A 14567-nucleotide genomic window follows, 5' to 3' on the forward strand; every position below is an offset into this window, starting at 1 on the left:
TGGTAACAATTAATATTAGAGGAGAAAAATTCGCTCAGGCACTGGGGATCGAACCCAGGTCCTTGGTTCTATGTACCAAGCGCTCTCACCATTGAGCTACGCCGAAGTCCAATCCACAGGACCGGATCGAACCCCACTCTTGCAGTGTTTTTCCCTTTGTGGCCTGACTCCAAGTTGGGCATGTATGTTGACATTTTTATTAAGTCAACTGCCATTATACAAGGAGCGCACTCAGCTGAGTGACTTGGCTGCTGGGATTCTACAGTAATATGCACAGTAATCTGTACAGAAATATGCACTGTTGCTAGAAGAATCTACTAAAGATTATTATTATTTTTTTTTTACTGTGGAATCCCGGCCACCAAGTCACTTAGTATTATGTATAATGTATAGGCCTAATGGCAGTTGACTTAATAAAAATGTCAACATACATGCCCAACTTGGAGTCAGGCCACAAAGGAAAAAACACTGTAGGAGTGGGGTTCAATCCGGTGCTGTGGATTGGACTTTGGCATAGCTCAATGGTGAGAGTGCTTGATACATAGAACCAAGGACCCGGTTCGATCCCCAGTGCCAGAGCGAATTTTTCTCGTCTATTATTAGTTGTCAAGAACGTCATGGCTTCCCATGAATTGAGTTGGAATAGACAGAACTGTTGTAAAGTGTTTAAATATCACAAAAAGTATTCAATCAAGAAGCAAAATACTGTTAAAATTACTTAGAGAAAGCAACAAAATATACACACATCAGTTCTTACTCATGTTCATCATCTATCATTTCTATCTTATGTTCATTCCAGGCGTATTTGTAGACTTACGAAACTATAGCAGTGTCTAATATTCAGATAATGAAAATCAAATCCTAGAATTGTTGACATCTATAGATCTTTAAACGTGCAAAAAGAGCAGTATTGGGTATCCAAGAGCATACAAAATACCTAGATTAACATACCTAGAAACTACCTCTCCAAATTATACTGTCCAAACAAGATTTTGATAAACTGTGAGGAACAAAATCAACAAGTATTATATAATTAAGGATTATTATTATTTCTAAACAGTTCACAGAACACAAAATACAATTTTCTGTAAGCATTTAAGCATGTTCATCCTTAAAGTGTAGTTCTTATGTACAAATTAATACATTCGCAGCACTCAGTAAATGATGATGTTTTGTAAGAAATAATTACACCTTTTAATTATGGGATTAAAAATTAAAAAATCCCTACCAGTGTTCTTGTTGACTCGGATTTTAAACTTAGTGCTAACAGAAGAACAACAAAACATGTAAAATGGAATGCAGATGTGAAATTTTTTAAGCATACCGAGTCACATGTAACTGAACTGCAACAATTATTTAGATTGTTGCAAAAAGAAATATATCATAGCCATCACTTGATATTGAGCAATATAATGTACATAACAGGATGACTAAATGTATAAAGTTGTGTTGACAGGACACTCACAAAAGTATGGAAGTGTTCAGACATAATGTAACCAATATGCAAATTATTAAAACTTGTACAAGTAACTATAATATTGTAAATGAATTAATACACAGACATGTTACATATTCACTGTCAATCCTTACTTGAGCATGTATCTCTCTTCATTTTATCTGATGCTGACATACTGTACATAATATCTTTTATACAACCATTATTCTCCGTCACTACGACTTTCATATAGGACAACAGCATTAATTCGTGGCTATAGCCTACAGAGTGTTAATATGTGGAAAACTTTTGGGGAATGGATCGAGGACACAAAAAAAAAAAAGTTCATGTAAATATATAATCAATTCACTTTGTTTTTTAGTTACAGGTGCTTTTTATTTCATGTAGTTTAGTTTTTACATTAGTGGGTCATGTTTAATATATTATATAGTGATAGTGTCTACAAATGGAAGTGTACTGGTATTGACACTGTAGCGGAAGAAGAATCTTAAGGAATATAATATTATAAAACTGTGTGTAGAGGGACGAAAGTGACCTAGTTTTTTTAGGTTGGTGCATTGTAAAAATGACAATAAAAAGCTTTGCTTTCCTCAAATATCAGACTGAACTAGCACTTAAAACTGAGCTTATGTTTTAAGGTATATTCCAAGTTCACTTTTCAGCTGATGGCTGAACAGTGGTTGACAAGAATGCATGAAGGTGAAGAAATTGAGTTAGAATTAGATACTTTGTCTTTCTTTTTGGTGGACGAATTAACCAATAATACAGATCATGAACATCATTCTGCAAAAAAAAAAAAAAAAAAAAAAAAAAAAAAAAAAAAAAAAAAAAAAAAATCTAAAGTATATCCAATGTTTGTTAATTGTGATTCAGAAGAAATTATGACATGCGTGAGATAGCATTTGTTTGGTGTTATAGCAACAACATTGTAACAAGCAATAATAAAAATACTCTTCACCGATGGGGTTATGTTGACTTTAATCAGCAGGCCTACAGTTAGGCCTATACTAGCCATTTGATTTTTCTACCACAATGCACTTGTTCAAAAATAAACTCTTTCTGTCAGAGAGAGTCAACATAATTTTATTATTAAAATCAAGCTAATTTTGAAAATGTGAATCTTATTTAGCTGATTGTTCTAATTCCTCACCGAACTTCTTTCATGTTGTTTCTTCTCCATATTTCTATATTCTTTGTCTAGAACATCATACAAAAATTCGTTTTGGCATACATGATCGATTATTTTTTTCTTATTCAGTACATGAAAATTTTCGTTTTCTACTCACTGTTGAAAAAACACAATTCTTCTATAAAAAACTAATATGTCTAATAAACTTACTACACAGGAACAATCACACCGAAATTAAGAACTGAACTGAAAAAAACAAATACCACCGTAATTTTTCTCGCCTAGAATTCTGGTGGAAAATTTAAAATTCTAGTAACAAACTGAAAAAGTATAGATTTAGGTGTCAGTTACGTTCAGATTCCTTCAGTTCAGTTAAATTCTAGTCAAGATGAAAGCACTCTCATTAGAAGTAATGGGCTTGTTCATGGTCACGTGACCCTCAACCTAAAAATGTTCAGTTCAGGTTTAAGTTCAGTTAAGTTCTACATTCAGATTGGAGGAAGGCAAGACTAAAGGGTACAAATAGTGAGGTGCTGGTTTTATAAAGAAGTAATGTCTGAAAAATCTTATGTGATGAGTGAAATAAGCATATTAGAGAAATAAATACTAAAGCAAAAGAAGGGTCTAGATAAAATCCATAAGTGAATACTAATGATATCTATGACTAAGTAGATGACAGAAATGTATAAAAGCTTGAGGAAGTGTACTAAAATGTAATTGATAAAGTGAAAGTGAATTTGTGATGCTACGAAGGAAAGAATGGTTAAGAAACTATTATAGCAATATTATTAAAGGAACAAACAATATAAATGACTTATGGGAGGCTTATAGAGAAACTACGATACTTTTGGATAAAAAATAGATTTTTCTTTTTATTTTCTGTAAATCGTTCTTAATACCCTACTCTACAAGTTTCCAAAGATTCAAGTGTGTAAGACAATTGTGCTAATTAGGTACAGCAGCTTTCAACCGTATGTCTACGATAGCCAATTGGAACTAAGTACATGATGTCACCAAAATATGGCATGATATTTATCTGTTGCATTGTTACAAAGGGAAATTTGTTTTTTCTCTCTCCCTCAATCATTCTTAACAATACTGAGAGATAGTGCCACTGTTTGCAATAAGGTTAGGTAGGATTTGATGAGGAGATAGATTAGTGACAAGTAAGCCTTTTGTCAGTGACAAGGTTTGGTGAGGGGACAATTGTTTCGCGCAAAAATGATACAAGTGAATGTTAGGTCCATTTTCCCTTTATATAATATTTTAGTTTTTTCAAATTAGTCGATTTCAACGATATTCCCTGGACCACATCATATTTATCCTTAATTTTGCTGTGATAACATTTTATATCTTCGAAAATGTACATTTTCCTTTAGTGCATTAAAAATCCGCCATTATACTCCGTATATCTTACCCTTTACTAGTGCAGTGAATCCTTAAAGAATATAGTCACTAATTTTACTAGGAACATTTCGATTCTCTTTTGACATAGCTTGGTATGGCCCAGTGACTAGTGGTGAGCATAGTCAGCACTGCTGTTCTGTTGGAATTGTCCACTTGTTCTGTTGGAAACCCTTTTAATGACGTCATAATTAACCCTAGCATTACCAAGGTTAGGCAAAGAAAAATTGTCCAACCCTTTTATTATCTAAAACTTTTTGCAATAAATGAAATCTGACGGTTTTCACCCTCCCTCTATTTGTTTCTAACATGATAAAGTATATGTGTACACATTTGTTCTGTTTTAGATTTGAAATACAAGAGACTAATAAATTGAAGTATTTGTTGGTGGGCAGATTTTACCCATCCTTAGTATTTCATGTGACCAATTTTTTAAACATTTTTTAGTTTGAATTCTGTGACTGACCAATGTCAGTTGTGCAAATTGTGGACTTAATTTACGTAAAAAAAAAAAAAATTCGGATACTAAAACTGTGTGTGCTGGAGCATTTTGCTCAAAAAATTATGTAGAATCATTGAATGAAAAACTGATGTGTATTTTTAAAAACGTAAAAAATTTTGGTGATAAAATTTAATTGAACGTATTGTAAATCTTTAAAAATGAAGGTACGGACTGTTCAATGATAATACAGTAATACATTATTTGTTACACTAGAAGTAATATATTTAAATTTAATTGGGTGGGTAATTTTTGCCCAACCTTAGTAATTGTCACAAAAAATATCTTGATAATGCTAGGGTTAAAGGTTTGTAAAGATCTGCATAAAGTCATTTTTCTCCGCTCCCAGTATAATATTTTGTGCATTTCTTTTCATCCAAACCACTAAGGCTTCTACAATGTTTTTAGCTAAGAATCCGAATTTTTTTTCTATATATTCGCTATACCACACTCAACAATTTTATGCATGCATTTTTTCCCTAACTCTCCAACTTTAATAAATGTTGTTGTTTTCTAATGCCAGGCGTTTGACAATAAGTAATTTGACCTCTTGCACTCCAATATTTTTCAAAGATATTATCATGGCCAGCTACTGAAGCACAGATTTTGAGTGTTCCGAATCCATTTCTTGGTTTGAGTTGCACAATGGGCATTTAGGGGACTGATATATTCCAATTCTATGCAGGTGTTTGGCCAAACAATCATGTCCTGTTGCCAATCTAAATGCAGCTACAGACGATTTTCATGGTAAATCGGGAATTAACTGTGGATTATGGTGCATATCTCTGTGTGTGTGTGTGTGTGTGTGTGTGATATAAACAAAAGAATAAAAAAAAATGTGGTTATTTCACAATTTTTTTCTCTCTTCCTAATACAGCAATGGTGCTGTATAAAAATATTCACACTGAGTATGAGGAGTAGAATTTTGAAAATTTGCACCCTACTCCTTTAAACTGAATAACTGAAAAAAGTATATGATAAAAGTCAAATTTTGGTAACTCCAATAGGTTGCTAAGATACATAATTATGTATACCAAAAATGAAAGCTGTATCTCAAAAAAATGTAGAAAATTTAATTTTCTCTATAGTTCTCCCTTAAGTAATAAAGTATAATAATGCAGGTTATAGGGAAGAAACTATACTAGCTGGGACGATGTTATGAAGGTAAATAACAAGGAGTATATTAAGTATTATGACTAAATTAAGTATTAATTAAGTTGTACATAGAATGATATAGATAGAAATAACAATAATGATAGTCACGGAGTACAGAATGCAGGAATGTCAAGAGCCAGGATTCACGACAATAAATATGCCGATACTGATTGTATATATAAAGAGAATCTATTCATTATTCCCACCTGGCACTGTAAACAAGGAATAGTGGAAGCTTCGAGATGCATGACGGAATATTGCACATTTTTCTTTTGCTGCTAGAATGATTCTCAGTTATCGATTCCCTAATAAATAAATAAATAAATAAATGGCCTGCTCATTTTCCTGGCCTCGGCTCATTGGATTTTTACTTATGGGAACATTTAAGAGCAATTGTGTAATTCAAGAACATTGAAATTCTTTGCCAGCATATGAAGAAGGAGATACAAGACACAACAGGTGATTGGAATTGGGAAAGAATAAGACAGTCCATAATGCAGTGCTTATGGTAGCAATTTTGAGAACTATGCTGGACTTTGTAAACAAAAAATTAAATTGTAATAAGCAAACCTGTATGAACTAAAAATAAAAAGTATACCTGTAAAAAAAAAAAAATACATGACCTTTTTGCTTGTTTTAGGTTCTCTATCCCATTTCCCGAAAGTTTTCCACATATCAATTAACAGATAACACTCTGTACGCTATATCACAACATGCAGTAACTGCATTAGAGATGAATTCACGCTCCAAATTAAATAAAAAAAAAAATGGAAATACAGATATTATGTCTTTGCCTCATTTCCATGTTACAGCCAATTTTGTTTCAGTAATTCCTTTCATTGTTTGAATTAGCATTATGGATAAGGACTCTACATTTGAGGCTTGTTGATAATTGTACCGTATTTTGTTATATTAGAGGCTTATTCATATCGAAAGATGACTTACGTATCTCATACAGAAATTTGCGCATTTTTAGTTGTAGAGCCATATGAAAGCAACTGTTTATTTATTATTAATTTATGCGCACTGAAATGTCACACTAATATATAAAACCGGAACCACAAATCTGAAAGACATCTAGCTCCTTTAAACAAGAAGAGAGTTCTATGAGGCATTGCCAGCCTATCTGCACTCAGGCTCCTGAAGGGCTATTGTGGATATATAGTTGCTGGAACACAAAAATTACAACTTGGAAAACAGACGGTATCAGACTTATGTTTATATTACAAATTCTGTTGTTTTTGAATCCTGAATGCATCTAAAATTTAGTTCCCACACATTATATAATTATGCTGCACACCTGAATTTATGTGGATTTTTACATTTATAGATACAGATATTGAAAATTTTGAGTAGGTCTAAATATTCAGACTAAAAGGGGTTCGGGTTTTCAGAATCAGAAGAGCAACTAATAATGATTAAACAATTTGAAAGCTGTGAGAAATGCTATAATATTATATTACATCTTACAGCAAAGGAATGATCAGAGAAATAACAGATTTATGAGATCATAGCAGTTTTATGTGTGGTTGTTGTCTTAGTACATTCTGCACATACTACTACGTGAGACTTAGACTGAAGTTATAATTTATCTGATCATGTCTCATATCTGGAATACAAAATCATATTTGATAGTAATATAAATACTTGAGATACAAAATATGAGTAAGGAACATTTAAATGAATAAGTAATTAATGATAATGTCCTAATATATACACACTATTTAGGTTACAAAGGTGCTATTAGTATGATGAAGCATACATTTGTTCTAATGGAAGTACATATAACCTTTTCATAATCTTTGGGAAACGCAATTATAAAGGTTTATGTAATAGATAAATAGTCACACATATACATGCCGTATTAAATATGAATATAGTAATAAAAGAAATATCACAAGTGCTTCATACATATATGGAGAAAATTCATATATATTCCCATTTTTTATATTGATCATGAAACATTCACACATTTTAATAGTAGGCAATACTCATACTTGCGACTTGTTCTTACATTCGTTTAGGCAATAAACTAAAATTATGCACTATATCATGACTTTCTCTGCACAACTTTACAATATTTAAAGAATTTCACATGCACATCTCACCCCCCCCCCCCCCACACACACAGATATATATGCACATTTAATTTTTAATGCAATGTACACATTTTATTTATTGTACAATACCTGACAAAATTTAAAGTTACTTAAAAAATCAATTTCTCCAATTGGCACATGTTGAATAACTCAATAAAATTTACGTTAGCAGTTCCATTTTTCTCAAAGATTTTAATGTTTGTTCTAAACATGCAGTTACATTAATATTATTACTTAGGAAAGTATTATGTCATGGTGTGTTTTATATTCCTAAGAAAATGAGTAAAGAACTTAAAAAAAAAAAAAAGAAAGAAAAAAAGTAATAATAATTAAGGGTGACCATGACCAGATCTAAACCAACAAACATTGTTCTATGGATTTCGCATTGATGGAGTCTTTTAACGAATATACTTCTGTGTTTTATTTAAGATTGAAGATTGTGATATGTATAATTTAAAAATTGTAAGCCTCATATTTTAGTTTATAAACAAACATTTTACATTGACTAAATTTAATTGTTTTATAACACTTTGTCCTTGTGGCAACCTCTTAATAATAGTAATAAACTACTGTACTGTATATACCAAACGATTATAGTGACATGACGGTAACAAATATATAAAAATTAACACTGACTTTTCTATTGGTTCCTTTTGTGTACAGGCTGCTCATATATAGTTTTATAAAGAGCACAGGATATTTATAGTATAATCTATAATTATGGAATGAAAAATCAGATCGTTTAAAACAAAATAATAATGCGAGATGGAAAACTTACATTTTCATGACTGAAATTTAGGATACTGTGACATCAAAGCAGTAGCTCTGGTTTCATTCATAAAACAAAAAAATATTACAAATAATGTATACAATGCTTATACTTTAAGAATTTCACAGAAATTAAAGAACATTGGATGCCTGTTTAAAGCATTCCTTATCTTCATTCCCTACTTACTTGGGATATTAAAACAATCACAGCACCAATGTAATGAGACAGTTTGGACCAGACCCTTACATTTCCTGTGATCACGACACATATGAAGGATGGTAATCGTAGAGTTCTATGCATTCTTTTTTTCAAAACATGTTTAATGAACTATTTCAATCGAATCTATTATTCATTATTTATAATTTAAATATGAAGATGGTATTGACCTTATGCATACAAAATTACCACGTAAGTTGCTAGTAATCTAAATAAAAGTTGTGGGGAAATCATTATACAATATCTAGCTTCTGGAATTCAACCTTACAATAAGCAAGAGAGTTTTATTGTTTAATTTCGGTAAATGATGAAACTCAAGAATCTATTTATTTTCTATTGCATGATACTGAAATTCTGAAAGTATTTACACTTACATTTATTTCATCTATTAATTATATTTAATTTATATTAATATAGACTCTTTAGTTGAAAAATATACTACTTATTTCCAAAGAAAAGAAAGCGAGAAATATGATTAGACACTATTTGTCATCAGTGCTAATTGTAGTTGTGAACTAGAAACAGGCAATTCGGACATTTCTTTTGCATTTTGAATAATATTTGGAGATTGAAGTAAATATGCTTGCCTACAAAACTCGTATACATGATAAGTATCATTAGCAATCTCACCACAAGTACAGTTTAAGGATTTGAGGCATGCTTTTCAGGAAATTAACTGAAATCAAATTAGCAAAACCTTCCTTAACAAACAAATCATTGTGTATCAACATTAAAATATTACAGAACTACAGATTCGAGTAATTTACATTTTCTATATTCATGTATTTATGCAGCAGACATGTAAATGTAACTTTAATAAATCTATATAATAAAGAAGTTTTATTTGCCTAATACTTACAAAAATTGAATAAGAGTTGCAGCATATGATTACTTAAAGACAAGAAACTAAAACAAAATATAAGTAATCAAATTCATAACCATCACTTTTGGAATTACGAAAAGCTCCTATTCTGACTACAATTTTCAGAATACAAATTACAAGAAAATTATTTACATGTCATTACTGTTAGAATTTAAAACAGCTAGACGTGCAATGAGCAGGTCTGAAAATAAGGATCATGGGAACATAAATTGAGTGTTTGATCTTGAATATCCCAAACAGGCATATTATAAGGAACTTGTAAACAATTAAAGAGAGAGAGATAGTAAATTAAACTCAATACAGAAATATTCCACAGGTGCAATTTTGTGCATTGGGAAAATTAAAACAAACCTATAGAATGGAAGTCAGAAATAAAATGAAATACTGAAAGACTATACATTATAAACACAGAAGCTTGCTATAAAGAGACCAATCTTAATTAAGGGTTTGGCATTTATATGAACACACACAGTGCCATAAACTTAAAAGCTTACTAGATCGAAACTTTTACAATCAAATCAAAATGAATAGAAAGGAATAATTAAATAACAATGAGATATTGACAGAACACTACGATATTTAATCAAAGGTTGATCATATTTTTCTCTAAAGTAGTCTTGTATGTATGACATTAGCAAGACACTAGTTTCAACATTATTGTACAGAGTACGGTACGAACCTCTTTTATGCAATTAAATCCATATGTTTGTTATATGTGTATTATTATGAACTGTCCAGGCCTGTGCTTAAGCTTGTGGTTATAGTCTAGTTAAACTTATGACTGATTACTTTTACAGTAAGTTTTTCTTGTTCTCTTTAAAGAAAACATTGAAAAAGCTATGCTTACTTTACGTTAATATAGTGCATACATTATATCTTTCCACACTCACGGAGGTAGATCGGAAGCGGCAGTGCACATCGCAGTTGTCCACATGTGAGCATGGAAAGATAAAATCTATGCACTGTATTAAAGCAACAGAAAGAAAGACTTCAAAAGAATATAAAATTAATATTTAAGTTATGAAGTATTAAAGCTTTGTATATTATAATTTCCAAAAAATTAATAACAGCATGAGTAATACGTGAATAACAGTAGTACTGAAATTATACACCAACACGAATGAAAAGAGAAACTTCCCTGTAACAACGAAAATAATAAGCAATCTGACTATCTGTTGATAATAATTACAAAACTTTAAATGTGTCATTAGATACTGTAGATTGATGGATTATTTTAAACTGTATACACAATCAACATATTTTAATTGTAATCCGAGTAGTATTGTAGCACTTACAATTTTATAACTTGTATGTACTACAAAGGACAGAGGATTATGAGAAAGAGAAAAAAATAAAAGAAAACGAAACAGCACACTGCTTCAATTTTCTCGTTCATTCTGTCAAACTATTACATTTTACATGGTGTTTCTTTCCTTTTCTTTTTTTTTTTTTTTTTTTAATCTAGTACAGTATTTTAGGCACTTAAAACTGAAAACTGAACATAAATTAAATACATAAGATAAAAGGAAACTACTGCTTTCTGAATCCACTGAATTAATTGCAATAAAAGTAACTACAATACTAAACATACAATATTATATATATATATATATATATATATATATATATATATATATATATATTGTGTGTTTATTATCTAACCCATGAACACTGTTTAATTGACCTTACATGTGTGATTTAACTACAATACATTGGTCAAAGGATAGCAGACTTTATTATATCCTTAAAAGATATTCTAAGAGACCACAATTAACCTTATTTTTGTTATAAGTGTGGAAATGATTACAGTAATATTAAATAATAAACACAGCGGTGAATACTTCAGCAGAACTTTCATCCAAATTTAATTATACAATAGAATGAGGAACACCGGTAAGTGCACCTAATAAAACGGATTTCCCTTACAATTGTTTTAACAACATACCACTTAACTTACATTATTCATAATATTAACTACATTAAAAGACAAACTATGGCAGAATAATTAGTTACTTCTAGAATACAACAGCAGTTTCAGTATCTATGTCTAAGCAATGTGCATATTCAACTTCTATTTTTATATTTCTCACTGAGATGTGAAGGGAAAAACGGAACAAAGTGATGGAAATGAAAAATTGTAAATAATATTACAAATGTACACAACAGAATGAAATGGATAACTAAAATGCCAATGGAATCACATATTCAATAAAAGTCAACTTGAAAATTATTAAGTACTGGTAAATCCATGGCTCCCACCTTTATATCAAAACTACGATCTCATCCACTGAAGTATTAATAAGGAGTAAAGTTAAAAATGCCATCATCAAGGAGTGTAATACTTTCATCAATACAAAACATTAAGATTTCACATGATTAAACATTACACAAACAACTAAATATTAATTACTGGTGTTATACTGCTTTTTATAAATTAACGACTTGAACATAAAAAATGGAAGATAACTTCTCCTAAAATAGTATCCAAGTGATAGGAGAGTCTCTGTTCCCAACATTAATAAATAGAACACCACTCATACACGTGCACGACACACATTTAATAAAATGCATACTGAATCAACATGATACGTTTTAGTTACGCATTCTTGTAAATTATGATCCTAAAATAACCTTTGAAGTGGAAGAATACAAATTCCTTGTGTGGACAGTCAGATATTACATATAATTGACGCTGGAACTGCAACGGAAGACATTTTGAGTCAGTTTCCGAAGCTTTGGCTGTTGGCAGTATCAGTCAGGTCATACGAGGTGCAGCTGGGCAATCATTCTCTTCACACTTTCTGTACTACAGAAATACCAGGAACTTGTACTTGGCTTCTTCCATTCAAAACATCTGGTGTTGATCCTGAGAAAAATTGCACAAATATAATTATTATGATCTCAGTATTGCATGCAATTGTACTCACTGGATGATTTTCACTAAAACTAAACTGTAAACTGAAATGCATCTGCCCTCACTCGCCATTTAAGTAGGTGGGTTATTTTAGGGTATTCAAGTGGATTATTTTACGACGCTTTATCAACTGCTCTGGTTATCTAGCATCTGAATGATATGAAGGTGGTAATGCCGGCGAAATGAGTTCAGAGTCTAGCCTCCAAAAGGTTATTCCATAGCAGTGAACCAGGGTATTCAAAATAGAATGGCAGAGTAGGTTAGCATTGAGCACTTCAGTCATAATGCATACAGTAGAACCCTGCTTATCTGTCACCCTATTAACCGATTGATGGATTATCTGTCCGTTTTTCTCTCGCTTTTTTTCTGCAGAAATGTGTGAAGTACTGTACATTGTGTTAGCACGTTATTTCGCGGGTGATCGTGTAAAGGGGGTTAAGTCAAATTGCAAGGTTTGTAAACTTCTCTCCTTTGATACTGAACAAAACCCCTTTGTCACAAAATATGGAGCACTGCAACTGCATCATAGATGGAAGAATGATTTAACCCCTTTAACACTAGAGAAAAGTAATTGTGGATAGTTCAAATCTGTACTTATTCCAGTTTAGCCAAATCAACTTAACCCCCTTTACACGAGCACCCGCGATTTTTTCTAGAGAATGTTATTACAAGTCTTTTCCCTTACACAGTATGGTCGTACTATATAACTTCTGTATAAAATGTCTTCAAAAAGAAATCTTGTTGTGCTAAGTACTGGAAAAAAAAAATGTAAATAATTTAGTGCTTTGGAGAAAGAGAAACTGTGGCTCATCTCGCAACAGAATACGAGACTGGAGTGTATAAAGTTTGCAGATGTATAACATGAGACTTCCACTATTCATATCTTTCCACAGGCACCCATTACAAGGGATTTCCTTGCCCTTAAAACCCGTCGTTGACAACGAAACTTAAATTAGTGAACTTGTGATCCACTCCTTAGTATGTTAAATACAAGGCCATAGAGGAAATTACCAAAGTGTAAGTATTCTTCACAAAATTTACGAAGATTTTCTATGGTACAGATTATCCGACTTCTTTGATTAACCATTCAGCCCACTCCCTTCATTACCACGGATAATAGAGGTTCTACTGTACTTTGTGTGTTCCTGTAAATTCTATTAGCAGAGCCACCACTAAGCAGTGCTAAAATTTGCTGCTCCCCTCCCCCACCCCAACTCCTACAAACAGTTTATGATTAATTAATTTATTTATTTATACAGGTCATGTTTAGTTTAAATTAGTATTAAATGAAATGTTACAATTCAGAAAACAATAAATTACTGGAATCAAAATAAACGCTTCTTACTTGTGAATTATAAAGATTTCCTTTGCACATTCTTCACAGAAAAAGCATTTATGATGTCCGTCATCAATGAATTATTGTTAACAATATAATAGTTATACCAATTATTAATATCGGTGGAACCATTTAATTGTCATCAAGTCGATCTGACGAAGCATATCAGACCTCAGACTCGATGCAAAGAAACATAAATTCAAACTTATTCAGTCTTGAAACAAAAGTGATTTGTAAAATGCAGGCTATGGTTTATTTTTAAGCATTGGTTTTGTTGGTGGTATAATTATTAAGAGTATTTCTTACTTCGATAGGAAGTAGAAAGTAAACTGAAAAATAAACTCCAACTCTTTGCGGAATAAACCTTTCATATTGCACATGCTGAAAAGTGATGAAATAATATTGTTGACGGTATATTATATTGGAAATATGTGGAGTGTAACTTTAATAGTGGCAACACTGCTGTAAAAGCGAAACGAGACGGAGTTAATTGTTGTCACTTCTACAAGATGTTAGTCTATGTCTGCCCTTCTTCCCCCTAAAGGGACTCTTCCATTCGACTCACAGTGCATGCTCTGTGGAGAGCTGAAGTTAGTCTCCTGTTAGTTACAGCTCTAAGCAGTTGTTTTTCGCCATGTTTACAAAGCAGGAACAGCGATCTTGGCTGAAAATTCAATCTGCCCATGGTCATACAGAATGACAATGTC

At 31.7% G+C, this 14567-nt stretch overlaps 1 protein-coding gene across 1 annotated transcript in view; it reads right to left on the bottom strand.

The window, feature by feature from the left end:
* Positions 1–1025: 1025 nt before the first annotated feature.
* bif (bifocal) overlaps positions 1026–14567 on the bottom strand; it is a 409555-nt gene continuing 396013 nt past the window's right edge. The window contains exon 5 of the mRNA XM_069833391.1: positions 1026–12476. The gene's annotated coding sequence lies outside the window, so the exon portion shown is untranslated. The remainder of the gene's footprint in view (positions 12477–14567) is intronic.

Source organism: Periplaneta americana, chromosome 8 (assembly GCF_040183065.1).
Source record: "Periplaneta americana isolate PAMFEO1 chromosome 8, P.americana_PAMFEO1_priV1, whole genome shotgun sequence".
In the NCBI taxonomy this organism is placed as follows: domain Eukaryota; kingdom Metazoa; phylum Arthropoda; class Insecta; order Blattodea; family Blattidae; genus Periplaneta; species Periplaneta americana.